Source organism: Bombina bombina, chromosome 4 (genome assembly GCF_027579735.1).
Source record: "Bombina bombina isolate aBomBom1 chromosome 4, aBomBom1.pri, whole genome shotgun sequence".
In the NCBI taxonomy this organism is placed as follows: domain Eukaryota; kingdom Metazoa; phylum Chordata; class Amphibia; order Anura; family Bombinatoridae; genus Bombina; species Bombina bombina.
The window spans coordinates 516,205,291-516,225,146 of record NC_069502.1 but is presented as its reverse complement, the minus strand read 5'-3'; positions in this window follow the sequence as shown (position 1 = coordinate 516,225,146).

Here is a 19,856-nt window from a genome sequence, read left to right as displayed (position 1 = left end):
GACAGAAAACAGGGTCTCCATCAAGGCATAGACCTTAGGTCAATCAGAGGTGACAGTATATTGGAAGACATTTTTAATCACATAAATGGCACTGGAAGACAAAATATGACAAACATGTCATGTTTGGTATCAAAATAATCCTCATGATGTCACAAGAAGATTACTTATATGGGTATATGTACTGGGTATATATAACTACAAATTCAAATCAACCAATAGGATTTCAGTGGCAAGGTACCCCATTTTTAAACGGGTACCTTGCATTCAATTCTCAGTGTGCAGCGGTGATCGTACTAAGAGGATCTCCACGCTGTATGGCTCCACGGTCGCCAGTCTTGTTCCTCGGTCACCTTCGCTCCATGTCGTCTTGGTCCAGAATGAAGCTAGAAGAGGTCCCCATGCTGGAAGAAGATGTCGCCACCTCCAAGAAGATTTCACCGTCTGGAAGGAGACTATCTCTGCCGGACTTCAGGAACGGTGAGTACCTATTTGGGCGTTAGAATTAGGCTTTTTTTAAAATAATTTAAGGGTGGCTTTTTTATTAGATTAGGGCTGTCAAATCTGCCAATTGGCTGTTCAAATCAGCCAATAGGATTTAAGCAGCTCTCATTCTATTGGCTAATTCAAATTAGCCAATATAAAGAGAACTGCTTAAATCCTATTTGCTGATTTGAACAGCCAATAGGATTTTAGCAGCCCGAATTACTATTGGCTGATTCAAATTTTTCAGCCAATAGGAATGCAAAGGATGCCATCTTGAATCGCGTCCCTTGTATTGAAGATTCAGTGTACGGCAGCGACTGTATGAAGAGAATGCTCCACGTCGGATGTCTTCAGGATGCACCCGCTCCTCGCCGGCTGGATGAAGATAGAAGAGGCCACCTGGATGAAGACTTCTTGCCACCTGGATGAGGACTTCGCCAGCTGTATGAAGATAGAAGAGGCTGTCTGGATGAAGACTTCTTGCTGCATGGATGATGACTTCGCTGTCTGGATGAAGATCCTTCAAGCGGGACTTCAAAAACTGTAAGTGGATCGTCAGGGGGTTAGGCTTTTTTAAGGGTTTATTGGGTGGGTTTTATTTTTAAGTTTAGGGTCTGGGCAGTAAAAGAGCTAAATGCCCTTTTAAGGGCAATGCCCATACAAATGCCCTTTTCAGGGCAATGGGTAGCTTAGGTTTTTTATTTTTTTTATTTTGGGAGGGTGGGAGTTTGTGTTAGTGGGTCTTTTTTTTTCAATTAAAGAGCTGATATCTTTAGGGCAATTCCCTATTTGGTATTTTATTCTAGATTAAGTTTTTTATTTTGTGGTGGTTTTTTATGGGTATTAGAATAGGATTTTTTTTATTTTTGATAATTTGTTTATTTTGTGTGATGTATATTTCTAGGGGGGGGTGTGTGTTTTTTTTTTTAGCAACAGAGCTGTTTATCTCAGGGCAATGCCCTACAAAAGGCCCATTTAAGGGCCCCCCAAAAGGCCATTTTAAGGGCCCTTGGTAGTTTATTCTAGATTAGGGATTTTAATTTTGGGGTGTTTTTATAAGGGTATTAGAATAGGATTAATCTTTATTTTTTTGATAATTTCATTTTTTGTTTTTTTTGTAATGTTAGGTTTTAGTGTAAGGCAGGTTAGGTTTTATTTCACAGGTAAGTTTGTATTTATTTTAACTAGGTAGTTAGTAAATAGTTAATACATATTTACTAACTAGTCTACCTAGTTAGTAAATAGTTAATAAATATTTACTAACTAGTCTACCTAGTTAAAATAAATACAAACTTACCTGTGAAATAAAAATAAAACCTAAGCTAGCTTAGGTTTTTTTTCACAGGTATGTATTTAGTTTTAAATAGGTATTATTTAGTTAATGATTGTAACTTTAATTTAGATCTAATTTAATTATGTTAAAGTTAGGGGGTGTTAGGGTTAGGTTTAGGGGTTAATATAGTTTAATTTAGCTTGTTGCGATGTGGGGGGCTGGGGTTAATAAATGTAGTATAGTGGCGCCGATATCGGGAGCGGCAGATTATTGGTTAATAATTTTATTTAGGTAGCGGCGATATCGGGAGCGGCAAATTAGGGGTTAATAACTATAAGCAGGCATCAGCGATGTTGGGGGCAGCAGATTAGGGGTGTTTAGACGTAGGGTTTAAGTTAGGGTGTTAGGTTTAAACAGTATTTTTATTTCCCCATAGACATCAATGGGGCTGCGTTACGGAACTTTTGTTTCCGCGATCGCAGGTGTTAGTTTTTTTTTATGCTGGCTCCCATCGATGTCTATTGGGAAATCGTGCACGAGCACTTCTCAGCAGCGATATGATTGTGTGCGGTATGGAGCTATATGCAACCATATTGCACGCAAATGGCATATGTTTGAAACCTTGTAATGGCAGCGCTATAGAAAATTAAATAACGTATCTTTTGTTGCGTTAGTTAATTTCTCTATAGCGCTCAAAACTCGTTATCTAGCTGAATGTTATTTGTGTTGTGGGGGGATTGGCGGTTTAGGAATTAATAGCTTAATTAGGTTTATTACGATGTGGGGGATGGCGGTTTAGGGGTTGATAGGTTAATTATTTACTTTGCGATGTGGAAGGATGGTGGATTAGGGGTTAATAGATTTATTAGGTAGTTTGCGATGTGGAGGTGGCGTATTTAGGTGTTAATACTTTTATTAGGTAGATTGCGATGTGGGTGAATGGCAGCTAAGGGGTTAATAGTTTAATTAGGCATATTGCATTGTGGGGGTTGGTGGTTTAGGGGTTAATACTTTTTTATTGAAAAGTGGGGTAATTGCGGATATAGGGGTTTTGACATGTCAGGTTTATTTTTGGGAGGCGGTTTAGACTTTTACTGGAGGTTTAATTTTTGTTTTAATTTTCCTAGGTGCAGGCAGTTTCTAAACTGCAGTAAGTCACTGGCGACTCCAGAAATGTGTATTTACTTACATTTTTGGTCATCGCTAGTTTACAGGGCCGGTCTGGGAAATTGTATTGTATTGTATTGTATTGAGTACTTGTAAAGTGCGGCTAATCACCCGTAAGGGTCTCAAGGCGCTGCTCATTTTATCGACCTCAGAAGGATGAAAGGCTGAGTGGACCTCACCGGGGACCAAACCTGCAACCCTTGGGTTGCTACAGAGCTCAGCCATAGTGCCTTAGCATGATGAGCTATCTGTCCGGCTACTGTCCGGAAATCAGACCGGCCCTGGAAATTTATATGGCCAGGCCCAGCCCCACCCCCTCAGGGTCAGCCATTCCCCCTCCATGTTAGCCACGCCCCCTCTGATTCAGTCTCGCCCCCCCCCTCCGGAGGTGCAACTGCCCGAAACTGTGCAAATCCAAGTTTAGGTATCATGTCCTGGGTCCCTTGCTGCACTGGGCATGTGTATGTTGCTTTTCTCTCCCACACTCCTGGCTGATGCTTGCTTGCCTTCATCCACACGTAAAGAGTGTGTACAGACAGCTTCATTCACACTGCTCTCATCTCTCCAATATAATGCTTCCCCCCTTTCTGTGCCCTCCCTCTCTCTCACTAGAGCAGAGCTCTCCCCTGATAATGCTTCCCCCCCTCACTGTGCCCTCCCTCTCTCACTAGAGCAATCAGCAGAGCTTTCCCCTAGCACTCAGGATAGTCCCTCTGCATCTGAACAGTGAGAGCAAGAGTGTGCTCTCCCCCTGGCTTATTTAGACAGGCCCTCACCTCTTCAGTCCTCATGCAAGTCGGCGTCCACTCCACTCATAGCCTCCTTAACTTGCTCCTGCTCAGCACACCCCCGGCTAAGGACACCCTCCCTCACCTCCGCTCCTCAGCTGAGTCAGCTAACAAGTAAATAACGCCGGAAAAGCTTGCTTAATGGAGCGGAGCGACCGCATCTGCAGCTGAGCTGCTTGAGCTCCTTCTGCTCTCTCTGAGACTGTGCAGCTGCCAGTGCAGTGTCGCCGCTAGCCCATCTGGAAGCCGGCCCACCGGGATTTTTCCCGGTATCCCAGTGGCCCAATCCGGCCCTGCTAGTTTATCTGACTTACTACAGTTTATGGACTGCCGGCGGGATTTTACGTGATTCCCTGATGTGCAAAGGGAAATTATGGGCGATGCAGGTTTCAGCAGTTACGCTGAAACTTGCGCTGCATATGTAATCTCGCCCCTGACCTCAGCAAAAAATGTATTTAACTGTAATTTTAACAAAATCATTTTATCTGTCACATGGGAAGCTAGAGCAGAGTGTCTTACTATTTTCAATTCCATTTCCCTGGAGCAGAGGCTATTCTTCTGGTAAACTTACAGATAATATTATTATATTTCTTTTATTTTTAAAAAAGAAAACTAAAAACCTGTTGCTGTGTGTAATTCCTTTTTTTTTATTTAAATGCACTTTGACTTTTTGTTCAGAATAAATGCCCCTATATTAAGTTTTGCCTTTGTCTAATATTTGAAGCATGTAACTAAAGGGAATGGTAATATTAGCACAGTGTTTTAGATTGATTTTTGCCAAATTGTGTTTTGAGATTATTTATTTATTGAGGTAAGAATAAACAAAACAAGCAGCTTTAGAGTAGATGGGGCCTATCTATCAAGCTCCGTGTTTCTGGCGAGCCTTCAGGCTCGCTAGAAACAACAATTAACTAAAGACCACCGCTCCATAACCTGTCCGCCTGCTCTGAGGAGGTGGACAGACATCGCCGCAATTCCACCCGATCGAATTTGATCGGGTTGATTGACTACCCCCTGCTAGTGGCCGCAAATCTGCAGGGGGCGGCGTTGCACCAGCAGTTCACAAGAGCTGCTGGTGCAATGCTGAATGTGGAGAGCGTATTGCTCTCCACATTCAGCGAGGTTTGTCGGACCTGATCTACAATGTCAAATCATGTCCGACAGGCCTTTCATAAATAGGCCCCGATGCCTCAATCACAATTACATAGACAGGTAATGAAGGGCAACATAAAAGTACAAAAGTATTTGAATACACAAAGTATTCCAAAATGTGTCACATAAGTGAGAGTAAATCCTGTGACTAGCACAATAAAACAAACCCCACATTTTATATTTAAAAGTGAAATATTAGGGGGAAAGATTTGGATGGACTATTTATTTTCTTCTGAAAAAATTACTTGTGTATCACCTTAAAATTATAGCCCTTTGTCAATGGACTTCACTGTGATGTATACTATTAAAGACATCTGTGAGGAGGTTAGGGTGTGTGTAACTCAGAAAGCAGGAACAGATACACAATGAAAGTCTTTTGAAAGTTTTACTGAATGATAAGCAAAATAACACAGAAACAGCTAGCTTGAACATAGGGCTGAGGCAAAACACTAAAGTCCAATACAAGGTTCAGAATAAGGGTGAGGTTGACACAGAATTACCAGAAAGGTGCAGCTGGTTTGAAGAGGGCTGTAACTGGTAGGCAAAACACAGGTTTCGTACTATGCTACACATCGGCAGGACACAATCTCTTGCTGAGGGGGGGGGGTGGTGTATGAAGACCTCAACATCAAAATATTGCTATGGAATATTAAGGCTACTAACTGGCACCATAAACAGCTCAATCAAAGCAGAGCTGTTAGCAATCTCAAAGTCCACAAGTCTGAGCATAAAATGACCCAGTAAATGAAAGATATCTGGTTGATTAGCTTGAAGTCTGGAGCAGCACAAAATATCACGACCAGCAATGGCCACCACCCAGAAGTTCCCCCGTGTTGTGGGATTTTTAATCATTTTTTAATGATTTTCCATATAATAATGTTAGGTTGTGGCAGCAGAGATAGCTTAGTGTGGGTGGCATTAAAGGGGAGTGTGTGTTAACCCTTGCACCCACTGAACTAAGTCACAGGCCTGCCAGAAGTGGCTAGACTGGGCAGGGCCGGATTTCCCATTAGGCACAGTAGGCATGTGCCTACAGGCGCCTTGCAGTGAGGGGCGCCTGCCTGTCAGTAATATATTTTTTTTTTGTGAGGGCATTAATTTTAGTAAGAATTATGCTGCCAGGTGCTTACAGAGTCGAGTGTTTATTGGGAATATGTTACAGCAGTTGAGGGAGCCATGAAGGAGAGAGGGGCAAATATTAAAACTAAACCCCTCACACTTTCGCCAGGCATGTTTAGTTTCACTTTTATTTTATGTACTTCTGTTGCCTCACACAGCCAAGCTCCATGCTGATGTGTAGCAGACACTTTTTGTTGAGGAATGAAAGCTTCAAAACAACAGGTTAGGACTGTACAAGGCTTCTAATGCTGCCTAGAATGACAACATAACAAGCAGAGCACTTTAACCCCTTGGCTACCAGAGAGGGTTGCAGTGTATTCACTTGTTATGTGCTGTAGGGCATTTTTATAGCCAGGGGGTTAAATTCTATTTCAGGATGAATGTTTTTGTTCTATAAAGGCCTTGGAGGTGTGGAGGTTATGTGGGACTAGCTGCTCTGCTCTTTATTAGAAGCTGCCAATTGTGATTTACATATTTTACAGCCTTTAGGGCACTTTGACAACAAAGTTTGTAGACTGTAAGACTGTAAAATGTGTACGTGTGTAAACCACTCACATGGCATATTTGTTTGTATGTATGTATATGTATGTATATGTATGTGTGTATATATATATATATATATATATATATATATATATATATATATATATATATATATATATATATATATATATATACATACACACACACATCACAAAAAAAAAATGTTAATCTGTTCTTTTACCAAGTAAGTGTGATATTTTTGTATTGTGGTAAATTGAATTTCTAATTTTTAATTTTAAACACATTTGTTGACCCCTGGATTACATATAATCTACAACATTCCATGTTTTCCTTTGAGAGTAACATCATATTATATTTATATTTCAGAACAAAATAAATGTAACATCTGTGTGTATTTGTACCAAAAATATCAGAGTTCACAAGATTTTTTTCATGTAGTGGAAAAAATACCTACATTTTATGTTTTCTTCCACTGGCTGCACAGGTTGTTGATGAGCTTGCATGCTGCTAGTTTTAATATTGCTATTGTTTACACAAAACTGTGTTTAACTCCAACAAAATGTTAAGCACATAGTCAAAGTCATCTCCAGAAAAGCAACACACTAATGGCTTGTCAATAAACATGTCCTATGAGCCCATTTGGGTCTGCACAGATGTGTATTGCTGTCTCTGAACTGACATTGACTATGTGTTTAACTCTTTTGCAAGAGACTAACACACTTCTCTGCAAGCACTAGTGCAATATTAAAATGCTCTAGCAAACTGTCACATTTTATGTCCCTTTAAATAGGGTTTTCTTTAGAATATTTTGCATTAAAAAAAACATGATTTGTTTTTGTTATACATAATAGAAATTGTATGGCCATTTGAGTCAAGTGAATATTGATTTTTGGTGTAGCTTCCATTACAACAAATATTGCAATTGGTGTGTGTATTTGTGTATCTCCATAAAAGGGAAAATGTAATTTTACATCTAATATTTATTTTTAGTTGTCCTAAATAATAATAAAAAAAGTCCTCATTTTTTCCACTTTTTTTTTGGGGGGGGGGGTAGGGGGGCGCTACAGGCACCTGAGATGTAAATCCGGCCCTGAGACTGGGACAAACTGGTTAAGGTGGAAAAGGTCTGTTAACTCTTTCTGTGCCAAACTGGTGACCGAGGCATGGAAAAAACTAAATTAAAAAAAGAAAGAATGGAAATATTTATCAGCAAGATTGCAAATTAAAGTCATGTAAGTTTGTTTTGTGTTGAGGTTTTTGCCTGTAGTAGACTCCATCCCATAGTTTATTATTCTTTTTTGTTGAGGGTAAAACGTTTAGTAGTTTTTACTCTTGAAGCTACGGTAGCTACCTGTAAAAGAAAAGCTTGACAGCTCTTAAAGTTATACATCTGTTTTTGGTAATTAATGTGTACAGTGTCATATATGTTCCCTTACTCAACAAAAACACGTGTATGGCTCCCAAATTTCATATATTACATATAAGATACTTAACTAAAATGATCTCTTGCAAGATTTACTGTAGATTGTGCAGACTTTGTTTTACACTAAAAATAAAAAAAGAAGTATCTTAACTGTGGAATTGTTGAACTCAAGAGCAATTCAAAATATCGTTGGAAAATGTAGAACTTTTTGAGACCTGAAGTAAACTATTACTATTAATAGTAAAGCACAGAACTACATGAAGAGGTCTACTATTGTGCACCTTCAGTGTAGCGCACTCACCATATCCAACATACATTTTTCCCATAGACGTCTGTTTATCACACCTGTGCTGTTCGACATGTAGATGTTAGCACACACTAGACTACTGAGTGAAAAGAAAATAACTTGTAATATGTGTGCACACTTAGAAGTGCTATTGATTGTGCTCAATGTTAAAGCACAATGGGGGGTAGTTATCAAAATGTCTACTTGAAATCCACCGGAAATCCGCGTCGTACACGTCGCGAACTGGCTTCGCCTCAGTTTTCAAAGTGTCTAAATCGGACGAAGTTGTTTTTTTGTGACGCAACATACAATTCGACACAGATCGGTTCGAGTCGAAAACCTCTGGAAAACTTGCGGATTCCAATGCTTTCGCCCTGCTCTTCGACACAATTAGAAGCTTTCTGATAGTTATCAAAAAATGACCACTTACGCTCGCGTCTTATCCGACGCAGCGTACCTCATTTTCAATCCGCCGCCTCAGAGGTCGCGGATCCTATAGTAGTCAATGGGAGTCTGGTAGCTGCTCGAGTCGATCATGTCACCTAATAAAACTCTATGGAAAACTATTTTTTTTTTCCACTTGTTACAGTTTAGGGAAATGAAAAACACATGCACACAAAGGATAGGAAAAGAATGAAAAACAATGCTCAGCAAATGTTATAATTTTGAAAATGAAAAACACATGCACACAAAGGATAGGAAAAGAATGAAAAACAATGCACAGCAAATGTTATAATTTTGAAAATGAAAAACACATGCACACAAAGGATAGGAAAAGAATGAAAAACAATGCACAGCAAATGTTATAATTTTGAAAATGAAAAACACATGCACACAAAGGATAGGAAAAGAATGAAAAACAATGCACAGCAAATGTTATAATTTTGAAAATGAAAAACACAAGCACACAAAGGATAGGAAAAGAATGAAAAACAATGCACAACAAATGTTATAATTTTGAAAATGAAAAACACATGCACACAAAGGATAGGAAAAGAATGAAAAACAATGCACAGCAAATGTTATAATTTTGAAAATGAAAAACACATGCACACAAAGGATAGGAAAAGAATGAAAAACAATGCACAGCAAATGTTATAATTTTGAAAATGAAAAACACATGCACACAAAGGATAGGAAAAGAATGAAAAACAATGCACAGCAAATGTTATAATTTTGAAAATGAAAAACACATGCACACAAAGGATAGGAAAAGAATGAAAACAATGCACACCAATAATGCTATCAATTAATTAGACACAATACAAAAGAGGCTATTATTTAATTACACACAATACAAATTAGGCTATCAATCGATTATCCAAAACACATGCAAATTTACATCTGCATTATATGAATTCTGATTTGGTTTGGATGGCAGCATTGTTGAGGCTAATAAGGTAAATCAATCGGATAATGTTTGATAGTCATGTTTTGAAGTCAGTTGCTAGTATCCATTTTTGGAGATAAAATGCCTTTATAAATTTCATGGCTTTATGTCACTGTGTAACTTTGTACTTTCAAAATACATTGAAATGATTTCAGTCATTTGCTAGGATCCCTTTTTGTAGCTACAATAATTATAAATGTCAGCTTTATGCCAATGTTTAACTGCACTTTCAAAATACATTTGATTTGTAAATGTTTTTAGGAATCACATCAAGAATAACAAAATATTTCACATAATGTTCAACACAGCATTCTTTTTGTTACTTAGGATTGCAAATTCTTAATTCTCTAATATTTAATATTAAAACACAGTAATCACTGACCTTTTTCACCTTCATAATGCTGCCATCCAAACAGAAAAATATGAAATAACATTGAAACTAGAGCAACATACTCATTTGTATGAGCATTTCTTACAGGTGGTACACACCTTAATGGCTTAATAATATATGTTTATGAACATCGTATTGTGCTCGTCAAATGACGCGATAAAAAAGACATATACGTCACTAGTATTTAGTAGTTGATCAATTAGTCATTTTAATTGAGCGTTATATGACGCGTTACTTAACGAAATGTGCAAGTCATGTCTTGGGTCATGATTGCTGCACCAATTTAGTAAATTACTGAAAACGTTCACATCTGTGAAACTAGGCATTATAAAAGGGGCTGTTCAATCACTGCTTTTCATTATTATTGTTTGGTTCTTTGAGGATGGACATCCTCAATGTTGTCAATTTTGTTCTTTTATTAAGGAGAGGCAGGGCAAGACGGGTGTTGATGGCTGCAATACAACATGGAAGACGCCGGCGAGTGCCAAGGGTTTTCTACCCAAGGATTGGGCTCCATGCCCTCAGTGACCGAGAGGTGATCCATTGATTTCGACTGGATAGGGCCTCTATTGAGAGGCTCTATGTCGAGATCGCGGACTCTCTCGAGCCACTCACTAGAAGAACGAGGGCAATCCCTGGAATGGTAAAGCTTCTTGCGGTCCTCTATTTCTTGGCAACTGGGTCATTCCAGGCTGTGACAGGTCTAGGTGTTGGTATGAGCCAGACAACCTTCTCACGTCATCTGAAGGTTGTCCTGGATGCTTTGCACCGACGCCTAGTCCATCATGTCCACTTCCCAAACACACCGGAGGAGTGGCATGCTGTCAAGCTCCAGTTCTACCATCGAGCTGGATTACCAAGGGTATTGGGGGCCATCGACTGCACTCACATCCTAGTGCAGCCTACCAGGGATGAAGAAGAGCCCTACCGGGATAGGAAATTCAATCACTCGCTGAATATCCAGGTCATCTGTGACACCAGGTTGAGGGTGATGAGTGTTCGATTTGGACTCCCTGGCTGCAATCACGATTCCTTCGTCCTCTGGAATTCTGCCATCTACCATCGGTTCCAGGAGGGCCAAATGCCAGAGGGAATCCTGATCGGTAAATATCTATTACATACTCTAACCCAGTGATTTGAAACCTTTTATTGTCCGTGGCACACTTTATTACATTTAAAAATGTTACAAAATCATACATTGTAGCCTTATACAGTATATATATATGTGTGTGTATATATATATATATATATATATATATTTGATATATATATTTATTTATATTTATGTGTATATATATGTGTTTTTATATATATATATGAATATATATATATTCACACACACACACACTGTACTGTGCTGTCATGCCATGCCTCCTACAAAATATACATGACATATTGACACTCATTCACAAGCAATCATAGTGATTGTCTGTGAATGAATGTCAATGTCATGGTTGTAAATGATGCCTGATGATACCATCAAATACCTCCCAATATTTAGAGTTTTTAAAGAGGTACACAACCGCACTGTTGTCAGCCACGGCACACCTGAGGATCTCTGACATGGCACACTAGTGTGCCACGGCACATTGTTTGAAAAACAATGCTTTAACCATATGTATATGAAATATTTTAGTCATTATTATTGCTAATGTCAATTCTCTATTTTGTTTTTTCAGGTGATTCTGGGTATCCGTGTCTTCCATGGCTGTTCACACCCGTCCAAAACCCCAACGGAGTGGAAGAGGTGCGCTTTAATCCTGCACACAAGGCAACAAGATCTGTCATTGAGCGCACCTTTGGCGTGCTGAAGAGCCGTTTCCGCTGCTTGGACATCTCTGGCGGTGTCCTTCAGTACGCCCCCTCCAAAGTCTCCTTAATTTTTATGGTTTGCTGTATGTTGCACAATATTGCCCTAAAAATCCCGGATATAGATATGGAGAGCTTGGACAATGAATATGGTGAATTCATTGACCCAGACATGGAGCACAATGCTCTGGGTGTCCAAGCTCGATCAGTCTATATCCAGGGGTTTTTTGGGCAAGAACGTTGATTGTGCAACATACAGTTTTTATTTGTGTTTTTCTTTACTTTACATTATTATTTGTAATCTAAAAACTGATATATTTTTGATTACCTTTGAGCAAATATTTTCGTTTCTATGAATTAAATTGTATATCATTGTAAAGCCATTGATTGAAAATGGTTTATTTTTTAAAATGTTGCTATTGTTTAATGTAAAGTTGATGAGACACATGTTTAATAAAATCTCATTAAACAAATTTTTTAAAGATCTACACTTGACTCTTTTGTTATTTGTAAGGCTATAACAAGAAATATTTATTAATGTGTGAATAATCTGTATGAACATCATATTGTGCTCGTCAAATGACGCGATAAAAAAGACATATACGTCACTAGTATTTAGTAGTTGATCAATTAGTCACTTTAATTGAGCGTTATATGACGCGTTACTTAACGAAATGTGCAAGTCATGTCTTGGGTCATGATTGCTGCACCAATTTAGTAAATTACTGAAAACGTTCACATCTGTGAAACTAGGCATTATAAAAGGGGCTGTTCAATCACTGCTTTTCATTATTATTGTTTGGTTCTTTGAGGATGGACATCCTCAATGTTGTCAATTTTGTTCTTTTATTAAGGAGAGGCAGGGCAAGACGGGTGTTGATGGCTGCAATACAACATGGAAGACGCCGGCGAGTGCCAAGGGTTTTCTACCCAAGGATTGGGCTCCATGCCCTCAGTGACCGAGAGGTGATCCGTCGATTTCGACTGGATAGGGCCTCTATTGAGAGGCTCTATGTCGAGATTGCGGACTCTCTCGAGCCACTCACTAGAAGAACGAGGGCAATCCCTGGAATGGTAAAGCTTCTTGCGGTCCTCTATTTCTTGGCAACTGGGTCATTCCAGGCTGTGACAGGTCTAGGCATTGGTATGAGCCAGACAACCTTCTCACGTCATCTGAAGGTTGTCCTGGATGCTTTGCACCGACGCCTAGTCCATCATGTCCACTTCCCAAACACACCGGAGGAGTGGCATGCTGTCAAGCTCCAGTTCTACCATCGAGCTGGATTGCCAAGGGTATTGGGGCCATCGACTGCACTCACATCCTAGTGCAGCCTACCAGGGATGAAGAAGAGCCCTACCGGGATAGGAAATTCAATCACTCGCTGAATATCCAGGTCATCTGTGACGCCAGGTTGAGGGTGATGAGTGTTCGATCTGGACTCCCTGGCTGCAATCACGATTCCTTCGTCCTCCGGAATTCTGCCATCTACCATCGGTTCCAGGAGGGCCAAATGCCAGAGGGAATCCTGATCGGTAAATATCTATTACATACTCTAACCCAGTGATTTGAAACCTTTTATTGTCCGTGGCACACTTTATTACATTTAAAAATGTTACAAAATCATACATTGTAGCCTTATACAGTATATATATATGTGTGTGTGTATATATATATATATATATATATATATATATATATATATATATTATATATATATATATATATATTTGATATATATATTTATTTATATTTACGTGTATATATATATGTGTTTTTATATATATATATATGTTTATATATATGAATATATATATATATATATATATATATATATATTCACACACACACTGTACTGTGCTGTCATGCCATGCCTCCTACAAAATATACATGACATATTGACACTCATTCACAAGCAATCATAGTGATTGTCTGTGAATGAATGTCAATGTCATGGTTGTAAATGATGCCTGATGATACCATCAAATACCTCCCAATATTTAGAGTTTTTAAAGAGGTACACAACCGCACTGTTGTCAGCCACGGCACACCTGAGGATCTCTGACATGGCACACTAGTGTGCCACGGCACATTGTTTGAAAAACAATGCTTTAACCATATGTATATGAAATATTTTAGTCATTATTATTGCTAATGTCAATTCTCTATTTTGTTTTTTCAGGTGATTCTGGGTATCCGTGTCTTCCGTGGCTGTTCACACCCGTCCACAACCCCAACGGAGTGGAAGAGGTGCGCTACAACCGTGCACACAAGGCAACAAGATCTGTCATTGAGCGCACCTTTGGAGTGCTGAAGAGCCGTTTCCGCTGCTTGGACATCTCTGGCGGTGTCCTTCAGTACGCCCCCTCCAAAGTCTCCTTAATTTTTATGGTTTGCTGTATGTTGCACAATATTGCCCTAAAAATCCCGGATATAGATATGGAGAGCTTGGACAATGAATATGGTGAATTCATTGACCCAGACATGGAGCACAATGCTCTGGGTGTCCAAGCTCGATCAGTCTATATCCAGGGGTTTTTTGGGCAAGAAGGTTGATTGTGCAACATACAGTTTTTATTTGTGTTTTTCTTTACTTTACATTATTATTTGTAATCTAAAAGCTGATATATTTTTGATTACCTTTGAGCAAATATTTTCATTTTTCTATGAATGAAATTGTATATCATTGTAAAGCCATTGATTGAAAATGGTTTATTTTTGAAAATGTTGCTATTGTTTAATGTAAAGTTGATGAGACACATGTTTAATAAAATCTCATTAAACAAATTTTTTAAAGCTCTACACTTGACTCTTTTGTTATTTGTAAGGCTATAACAAGAAATATTTATTAATGTGTGAATAATCTGTATTTCATTTTTTTAAAAATGACCATTTTATATAATTTATTTAGGCATACTTGTATTTTAGAATAAACAGGTTTATCACCATAAATGTTCCAGAATCAATAATTACATTCTTGCATTTACAATTAATCGAACAAGATAATGAAGAACGTCAGTGAATATTAGTAAATTAAAAGGTTGCTTAAAATGTCATGCTCTATCTGCATAAAAAATAAAACAAATTCATTGGTTCATTGTCCCTTTAACGTGCATGATCTCAATGTTATGTATATTAATTTTAACGGTCACATTATAATAATATAAAATCTAAGATACAATTATTTTTTTCAATAATGGACCTAGCAGCAATGCACTACAGTTCTATACATGTATACATGTTTTTTTTGTGCTGTCTGTCTTTATCTACATCACATGTTTTCTCTTTCTCTCTCTCTTTCTCACATTCCCCCCGCACAATCTCTCTCTCTCTCTCTCTCTCTCTCTCTCTCTCTCTCTCTCTCTCTCTCTCTCTCTCTCCCCTCTTTCTCTCTCTCTCACACAATCGCCCCTCTCTTTCTCTCTCTCTCACACAATCGCCCCTCTCTCTCTCTCTCTCTCTCTCTCTCTCTCTCTCTCTCTCTCTCACACAATCGCCCCTCTCTCTCTCTCTCACACAATCGCCCCTCTCTCTCTCTCTCTCTCTCTCTCTCACACAATCGCCCCTCTCTCTCTCTCTCTCTCTCTCACACAATCACCCCTCTCTCTCTCTCTCTCTCACACACAATCGCCCCTCTCTCTCTCTCTCTCTCCCTCAATCCATCTCTCTCTCACAATCCCTCCCTCTTTCTCTAACACAAACCCTCCCTCTTTCTCTAACACAAACCCTCTATCTTTCAATATCTCTATTTATTAAGTTTGTTTTATCTCTATAAATATATTTTTTCAAATGTTTTAACTAATAAAGAGACCCCCGAACTTAATCATTTTTTATGTGTTATTTATATAGAGCATACAAATGTAATCAAATTATTAATTTTTCATTTTTTCTTAAAACTAATCTTTATATATTTATAAAAATAATCATTTTTGTAACTTTAGATGCCAACCCATTTTGTTTAACTACCTTGGTTGTTCTTGTTGATTGGTGTATACATTCATCCACCAATAAATAAGTTCTGTCCAAGGTTATGGACTTTAATTTTAAAATAAAGATATCAAAACAATTATCAAAAGTGTTTTAATATGTGAATATCACATGTTAACAATTAATATTTAAAATATAAATATTGATTCAAGTTCACTTTATTATAATAACTTTTTTTATCCAAAATCTCAATATTATCAATCTTCCAAGAAAAGAAAATGTAATATGTTTATTAAATTTAACATTTAATAATAAGAGTAGTTAAAGGGCCATGATACCCACATTTTTTATTTCATGATTTAGAAAGATAATGCATTTTTAAACATCTTTCTAATTTTCTTCTATTATCTAATTTGTTTTATTCTCTTGATATTCTTTGATGAAAAGCATATCTAGATATGCTCAGTAGCTGCTGATTGGTTGTAGCACATAGAAGCCTCATGTGATTGGCTCACCCATGTGCATTGCTTTTTCTTCAAATCAGTATATCTAAAATATTAACCCAAATAAATAATAGAAGTAAATTGTAATGTTGTTTAAATTTGTATGTTCTATATGAATCATGAAAGATTTTGATTTTAGTGTCCCTTTAATATATTACTTATGCATTCAATTAGAACATCAGTCATTTGTAACGTGCGAATCAAGTAATAACAAACACATTTGTTAATGTTTAAAAATATATTTTTATTTTAAAAAAAAAAAAAAAGTTTTATTCATATTTTTACATTAATACTCATAAAAAGAGAAAAAAATATAAAAATTTAAAAATATTGTCGACATATTTTTAAATTAAAAATAATAAAAACATAAAAATATTTAATAATTTAAAAATATTTAATTCATATTTTTAAATTAAAAATCATAAAAACATCAAGACATTTAGTTAAAAACTTAAAAATATTTTATTCATATTTTCAAATTTTTTAAAAATTGAAACCTAAAATTATATTAAAAACCCTAATAAAATGAGCACATTAAAACACCCTAATCTTTTTTCTTTTGGGTGAGGGAGAGAGGGGGGGGGGGGTGATCTCTCCCTTGTTCCCCTTCTCCCAAAGTTTAAAATCATCTGACGATTTAAAACCCTGTTGTCTTCGTCCACCCTCTCCCGACGCTGCCGTTCTAGCTGGTCTTCAGCTGCTCTGGCCCTATCAAAAGCTAATCTTTCCCTATCAAAATTTAACCTATCACTATCCCTCTGCATTTCATAATTTAACCTATCCCTCTCTAATTCAAATCTACAACTATCCCTACGTCTATTGGATTCTAATTTTTCCCTCTCTAACTCTATTCTGATACTGTCCCTACGTCGCTCATATTCAAATCTTTCCCTCTCTAAATCTAATCTAGCTGGTTCTACTCTAAACCTTTCCCTTTCTATATCTAATCTTTCCCTATCTACTGAGATGACCCGATCTAATATCTGCCCCTGTTGGTCAATAGATAAGTGTAATGCCCCACGCAACTCACGGTGTTCTGCCCGGTACTGCCTGGCCAGATCTAACATTTCCCCGACTGCCTCCTCATCAGTGATGCGAGGCAGTCGGTGGCCAGGATCAGCACGGCCATGAGCTGATGGGGCATGACCAACAGGGGCATGAGGGTCACCAGGGTCCAAAGCAGCTGGTTGTTCGGGGTCAGGAGGGGCAGAACGGCTGAGAGAACCTATTTCTGATGTTCCCTGGGAGAGTCCCTGATCCTGTGATTCTGGACATAGGTTCTCTCCCAGGGACGACTCCTCTGTGAAATCTCTCAGCTCACGAAGACAACAGTCGATCTCCTCTGAAGTCAGTAATGCGCGCTCGGCATCTAAAGAAATGAAAAAGGAAATATATATTGTTAGTTAACTTAATGTCATTGGAAGTATTAAATGCATATGATATTAAACATATATCTTAAATCAATCATAACACAATCAAATTGGTAAGACACAGTATTTTAACATTACTGATTTGTATATTGTATGTTATCTGAAATGTATAAAATAAATAAGAATGTGTATATTAATTTATACTTTTAAAGTGGCTTAGTATCAAAAATATATCATATTCAACATTTTTTAGAATTAATGACCGTACCACATCATTTTTAACACATCAATGTTATAAATTCAACAATATCAAAATCGTTTTATTCTGTTTATTAATCAATGACATGATTACAAGCACCACTAATGGTGTTATAAGCTTGAGTATTGACAATGATGTTGCACAGCGAATATATTCTAGGCCTATTTTTTTTTTTTATGTTGGACATGATCCAACAGTGCAGATCATGTCCACAATAACTCACTGAATGTAGAGAATGCCCCCTTCAGAGTCACGGACAATGGGCCGTCAGCACTGTGTTGTTCAATAAACAAGATCAGACTCAATTGTGGTGAATAGCGTCAAGTGTATGGAGCAGCTTTCTTTATACGTATGATTATAAATGCATGTTGTGTAAAGCCTGGATGCTCGCAATAAACTTTGTACCTACAACTACATTTGTCGGTTAAAACATGAGCGAGAGAGACAGAGAGAGAGATAGAGGTCCATTTATCAAGCTCCGTATGTAGCTTTAAGGGCCGTGTTTATTGGGAGTATACTGACTCTTTGAAAACAACTCTTATGAAGCAACAGTCTAAAGACCCCTGCTCCATAACCCTGTCCACCTGCTCTGATTTCTGAGAACGTATTGCTCTACACATTCAGCTATGTCTGTTTTACCTGATCCGCACTGTTGTTTTGTAAATAGGCCTCAAAGAATGGTCATGCAATACACAGGTCATTATCCAAACCTTAAATTCATTTTAATTTCTAAAGAGTTGTAAATTAAAATATGTGTAATGATCATCAAAGTGATAGTCTAGAAAGAAGTAAACTTACATGATTTAGATAGATCATTACATATTAAGCAAGATTATTAGTAAATCCTATTATCAATAATGATTATTTTTCTTTTTATATTTCCTTGAAAATCTATACAAAATAATAATACAAGCAGGCACATTATTTTTCAATAAAATGTCGACCGTTTTTTGATTGGATGGTTACATATAGACAACAATGAAAAAGCGGAACCCAGGTTCTAAATCCAAAATGGCCTGTCTTTTAAGCTTACATTCAGGATTTTCAAAGAAAGATAATAAGCTAACATTCTATTGTTATTTTTTCTTTTACCTGAGGAGGAAATCGTAGATCTTGGAGGTGGTCCTAAAGCCCTTCGGACATCAACTAGATAAATAAAAATGAATATACATATTTAGAACTTAGACCAATCAGACAAGTGAAAACAAATTCAAAGCAAGCTAATAATATTAAACATACCTGTAGATCGGCCAATGCTTGCTACATCAGGGGTGCTGCACATAATGTCCGGGTGCGTGGCGGCCGAGGAGAAGCTGTGGCTGGATTCAGTGTGGATACTGACGGGCAATAGCAGTATATTATCGCCATCTGCAGCATCTTCACTATCGGCTTCAGCATCAGCAGCAACAGCAGCTGCTGCACTGGTAGATGCTTCAACAAAATACATGAAATAAAATATGAGTAATATTGCACATAATGATATTAAAAGGGGCACTAAACCGAAAATCTTTCTTTCATGATTCCGATTGAGAATATAAATGTAAAACACATTTCTATTGACTTTCATATCTTCTTTTTTCTCTATTTGTAACATGTCCTTATTTGAAGATAAAGCAATGCACAATGTTGTTCCAATCACATGATGCTTCTATGTGCATCATCCAATCAGCAGCTATTGAGCATATATAGATATGCTTTTCATCAAATAATCTGAATAGAATAAAACAAATTAGATAATATAATTAACTTAAAATGATGTTCTACAATAAATTCTATTTTTAAATTATAAAATACAAAATGTTGGTGTTATGTCCCTTTAATAAACATTTGATGGAACAATCACAAAAATGTGCAACATGAAGATTTAAAGTAATATCATCTTACCTGCCAACTCGTCAGTATCATGCCCCACTAAATCCAGACCGACCGTTTGCTCCCAGCTTCTCCCGCAGCTGAACCTCATATTCACAAAGTTCAGCCACATATGGCTCGCCACCACCGGTCCGACGTGCAG